We start from the raw sequence: 5,167 nt of genomic DNA on the forward strand, positions 1-5,167 counted from the left end.
CTTGATCTGCGGCTGCAGCCTCCTCACCCGCCCTTCCAGCGCCCCACGCCACCAGTGCCTTCGGTGCATGAGAGGGGCCTTAGCTCTGCCTAAGCAGATCAAGGGCTCCACACAGAAAAGACTGACCCAGATAGGCTGAGCTGCTCCGGCTTCTTCTACTGCCCAGAAGACGGAGACAGCGCCACAGACGGTACAGCCTCCAGGTCCCAGAAAGCCCTCCTGATGGCAGAGGGAGGGACCACCGCGAGGAGCAGGCCCCGGGAAGGCAGAGCAAGAAGCCCTAGTCTTCTTCACGTCTAAGATGAGCAGATTCTAATCAGAGTGAATAAAAGAAAACATGGGTATGACATCACAGGTGTGTCAAAATCAACCCAGTGAATGTATGCAGGGAAAACCGGGTATCTACTGGGAGAGTAAAGACTGACCATGTTTGAGGGGTCAGGGGTTCCAAGGTGCCCTCTGAGTGACAGCACTGCTCCCACTGCAGCGCCCTGGTCTCTGGGACAAGGGTGACCAGAGAGAACGCCAAGGAATGTCCACGTCGCTGTCCATGGTGTTCAGCTCATTGACTGATGTTCACAGCGTTCAGCTACATTTACTTCTGAGAGGGAACAAATGCTTTCTGGGCCAGGAGAATAGGGGTGAGGTGAAGGACAAAAAGGAGGAGCTGTCCTAAACCAACCCCAGGGAGTTGTGTTTTTTTTAACAAGTTATAAGAAATGCCAGGGATGATGCTGGTCTCTGAATAATGAACATCAAAGGGCTAAGTGCTAAACAAAATGCAGAATTAGTGTCTACCTGGGGGGCCTATAATCTCAGGAAAGCATAAGCTTTAACAACTGGAGTGCTCCTGGGATGTGGGGGCCAGGATCTAACCCGGAGCAGGTGCAGACTGGCTACCTGCAGTCTAATCACAGGATCCATCCCACTGCCACAGAAGCCACCTTTTAAAAAAAAAAATCACGACAAGAAAACCACTAGAATCAGGACTTAAAGAACTGAAATTCTATCTACAGCTTTTTCTTCTTTTGAATAAGCAGAAAAAAATGGCCACAGTGGTGCCAGTGATGACCCTTTAAAATGATCTAAGGTATTTTTAGCTTTAGGAATTTCAGAGGTTTGTAATATATACTGGAGGCCTATACTTTTTATTTTTTTAATACACAAAAAGCCTATGTAATCACATTTTCTTCTTCCATTAAATGTCTACTTTCAAAAAAAAAACACCCTTAAAGTCATCAAAATAGAGGCATTAGCCTACATTGCTGTAAGTAAATAAATACTACTTTTTTCATTATTAAATCAGAAATGTGTTCCATTGGGGGGACTTCCCTGCCGGTCCAGTGGCTAAGACTCTGTGCTCCCAATGCAGGGGGCCTGGGTTTGATCCCTGGTCGGGGATCTAGATCCCACGTGCCACAGCTAAGAGTCTGCATGCCACAACTAAAGATCCCGTGTGCAATAACAAAGACCTGGAGGAGCCAAATAAATATAAATATTCAAAAAATATTAAATAAAATAAATGTGTTCCACTGGGGAAAAAAGTTAACTCTTACAAATAAAAATCACAGTGTGGCAAAATTCAAGGGGAAGAAAAAAAACTTTCTGATAAAACATTGAGAATAAAAAAATTCAAACAAATACTGAGCTGCATTCATGTTAAAACGAAGTAAAAAATATTCACAAATTGTTCTCACTTATCTAGAGAGCTAAATTGGGAAAGCTAATTTGCTAAAACATCTTAGTTTTGGGGGAGGGGTTGTTTTTTCTTTTCCTGCCATATAATTTAACTGATGCAATGGTTGGGAAGAAGACAGATATGCATCACACACAGAGAACTAAGGGATCTGAGAATCACCCTTTTGATAGTTTGGCCACAGATATCCCATAGAGTGCAACTGTAGAGCAACTGCCTGTGTCGTCGTGGCCTGGCTGACATCTCGATGTCCTCCTATGGACTACCAACCGGCCCACGAACTGAGCCTAACAAAGGCTTATCATTTTAAGGTACTAGCCAGCTGCTGGGTGGAGAACAGACCACAGTCCAAAGGAAGACAGGAGCAGTCCAATTGATGAGAGCTGGGAAAAAAGCATGCCGACAGTGACAGGGACACACAGACCTCAGAAGTTTAGCTCCACTGATAAACTCACAGATTCTCATGTTGCAAACAGAATAAGAGACTATAAATAACTACCTATAAAAGGTGAAAGTATGCATGTACTTGTATCAGAGGCAACCTGTTCCCATTTGGAACTGAGGTTTTGAACCTGGTCCTCGTCCCCCTAGATGTTTATCTGCCGCTCATTCACACAACAGTATTTCCTGAGTTCATGCCACGTGTTTACACTATTCCAAGTGCTGCTGGGGACTACGGTAGAATGTATTTGCCAAAAATGGCCACAATAACACCCTGCATCCCACGTGACCAACCAAAACAGAACAGTAGAAGTGACGCTTCTGAGGCTAGACCATGAACAAGTCATACACCTCTCCTTGGTCTCCTAACGCGTGCTCTTGGAACCCAGCTGCCATGCTGTGAGGCAGCCCAAAGAAGCCAGAGTCACCGTGTGGAGAGGTCACTTGTGCGAGTTCCAGCCAGCAGCCTAGCGGACGTCCCAGCTGACAGCCAGCATCAACTACTAAATATGTGAATCAAGACACTTCAGTGGTTCTCGGGACTTTCCTGGAGGTCTAGTGGCCGAGACTTCACACTCCCAGTGCAGGGGGCATGGGTTCCATCCCTCGTCAGGAAACTAGACCCCACATGCTGCAACTAAGACCCAGCACAGCCAAATAAATAAATAAAAGTATTAAAAAAAAAAACAAAGACACCCCAGTGAACCTAGCTCCCAATCATCAAGTCACCTCCAGACACTGTGGAGCAAAGACAAGTTGTCCTTACTACATAAGGTCCAAATTCTTGACCTACAGGAATCTGTGAGCAAAAGAAAAATGACTTTTACACCCCTGGGTTCTGGAATGGTGTGCTATGCACCAAGAGTCACCAGAACAGGGATATAGGGTAACAAGAGACATCACCCTGTGCTAGGATTTCATCATCTTCAAGACATGACACAAGATATACATATAAAACAGGTGAGCAACAATAAGAGACTAACATCAAGTGAGTCGAATGAGTGGTGCAAACAGTGGGTGCTGCAGCAATGCAGAGAAGGCACAGGGTCAAGACAAGGCAAAACAGTCAGTGGTGCTGAAAACCTGAGCTGCTGCTCGGGGAAGTGTCTCAGAGACTACACTATCATGCTTTTTCTCCAATCCATTTAAAGCAGGCGCCATTCTGTTCCTGCTTTGCAAGAAGTCTCCCTATTTGGAGATTCCAAATGAAGAACACCAGCCCTTCGCTATAGCCCCTCACTGCTCACCAAATGTGGTCCAGGGCCCAGTAGCCATCAACCTGGAGCCTGAATGCAGAATCTCGGGCCCCACTCCCACACCTGCGGAATCCGATTCTGCAGCTTAACAAGATCCCAGGTAAGCTGTACACACTCTGAAGGCTGAGAGGTGCAGGTCTCATTAATCTGCCTCTGTCAGTCCCGCAGGACTTGCAAACTCAGCGCCTGTTTTGCTGAAGCCACAAGAGCACGCTCAGCCTCTCCGGGATCAGTATCCTTGTGCTGTCATGGTTCCCAGATGAGGAATCCGGTAAACGGACGCCAAGAGGCTTTCCCAGACTCTACCCAGAAAGTGAGCACCCCCACTGGGGCCAGAACCCCTTCTCCATGAGTGGTTCATTTGTTGATGAGTCATACAATCTGACCACAATAGACTGACTGAAGACTACCAAAATGTACATCTCACCAGGGAAGAAAACAAAAACTACAGAAAGAAAGAAATTAAGGAATGTAAGGCTGGTCTGATTGTGCTTTACCTATAATATGGATATTCATCTAAAATATCCTAAACCGCTAAGTGGTGTGAGATGGTCTTTGGGTGTGAAAAATCTGATCAACTTGAACCAAGAAAATGGGTGGAATATTTCCACAATCACATTTAAGCTTGCTTGGTAATAAGTGGAAACCAATTTATGCCACAGCCTATACAAATAATACTTTAACATGAATCATAGATTCCTGGTAAACTCTGATTTCCATAGGGAAGAATATCTGGACCCACAGTATTCAGCTGTGCTGTGCTTAGTCGCTCAGTTGTGTCCGACTCTTTGCCCTCCAGGCTCTTCAGTCCATAGGGATTCTCCAGGCAAACATTGGAGTGGGTTGCCATGCCCTCCTCCAGGGGATCTTCCCAACCCAGGTCTCCTGCATTGTAGGTGGATTCTTTACTGTCTGAGCCACGAGGAAAGCCCGACCCACAGTATTAAAAAAAAAAAAGAAGAAAAAAATTACACATCAACAACTAAACCCAAGGGAAGTATAAGTTTGCCTCAAAATTCCTTGAAAAGCAGAATCGTGATATCTCAGGTCCATTCACAAATAAGATCTCAGTACTTAGATGCTCATTATTAACTTAAAGAAGACAAAAAGGAATTTAAAAATTAGAATAAACTTCATAGGACTAAGAGCTCAAGAGTGAAGAGTTGAGCACTCTGATCATCTAACCATCCGACGTCTCACTGGATATATCAATATCTTTACAACTCAAGCTGTACGACCAGAGACTATAAAACTCCTAGAGGAGAACATAGGCAAAACACTCACCGACATACATCACAGCAGGATCCTCTATGACCCACCTCCCAGAATATTGGAAATAAAAGCAAAAGTAAACAAATGGGACCTAATTAAAATTAAAAGCTTCTGCACAACAAAGGAAACTATTAGCAAGGTGAAAAGGCAGCCTTCAGAATGGGAGAAAATAATAGCAAATGAAGCAACTGACAAACAACTAATCTCAAAAATATACAAGCAACTCCTACAGCTCAACTCCAGAAAAATAAATGACCCAATCAAAAAATGGGCCAAAGAACTAAATAGACATTTCTCCAAAGAAGACATACAGATGGCTAACAAATACATGAAAAGATGCTCAACATCACTCATTATCAGAGAAATGCAAATCAAAACCACTATGAGGTACCATTTCACGCCAGTCAGAATGGCTGTGATCCAAAAGTCTACAAGCAATAAATGCTGGAGAGGGTGTGGAGAAAAGGGAACCCTCTTACACTGTTGGTGGGAATGCAAACTA

The 5,167-nt window shown here is 44.4% G+C and overlaps 1 protein-coding gene across 1 annotated transcript in view; it reads right to left on the reverse strand.

The window, feature by feature from the left end:
• Nucleotides 1–5,167, reverse strand: part of DUSP14 (dual specificity phosphatase 14) — a 25,999-nt gene that overhangs the window by 12,357 nt on the left and 8,475 nt on the right. The gene's annotated exons all lie outside the window — the stretch shown is intronic.

This window comes from Bison bison, unplaced genomic scaffold (genome assembly GCF_000754665.1).
Source record: "Bison bison bison isolate TAMUID 2011002044 unplaced genomic scaffold, Bison_UMD1.0 scf7180017864472, whole genome shotgun sequence".
NCBI lineage: Eukaryota > Metazoa > Chordata > Mammalia > Artiodactyla > Bovidae > Bison > Bison bison.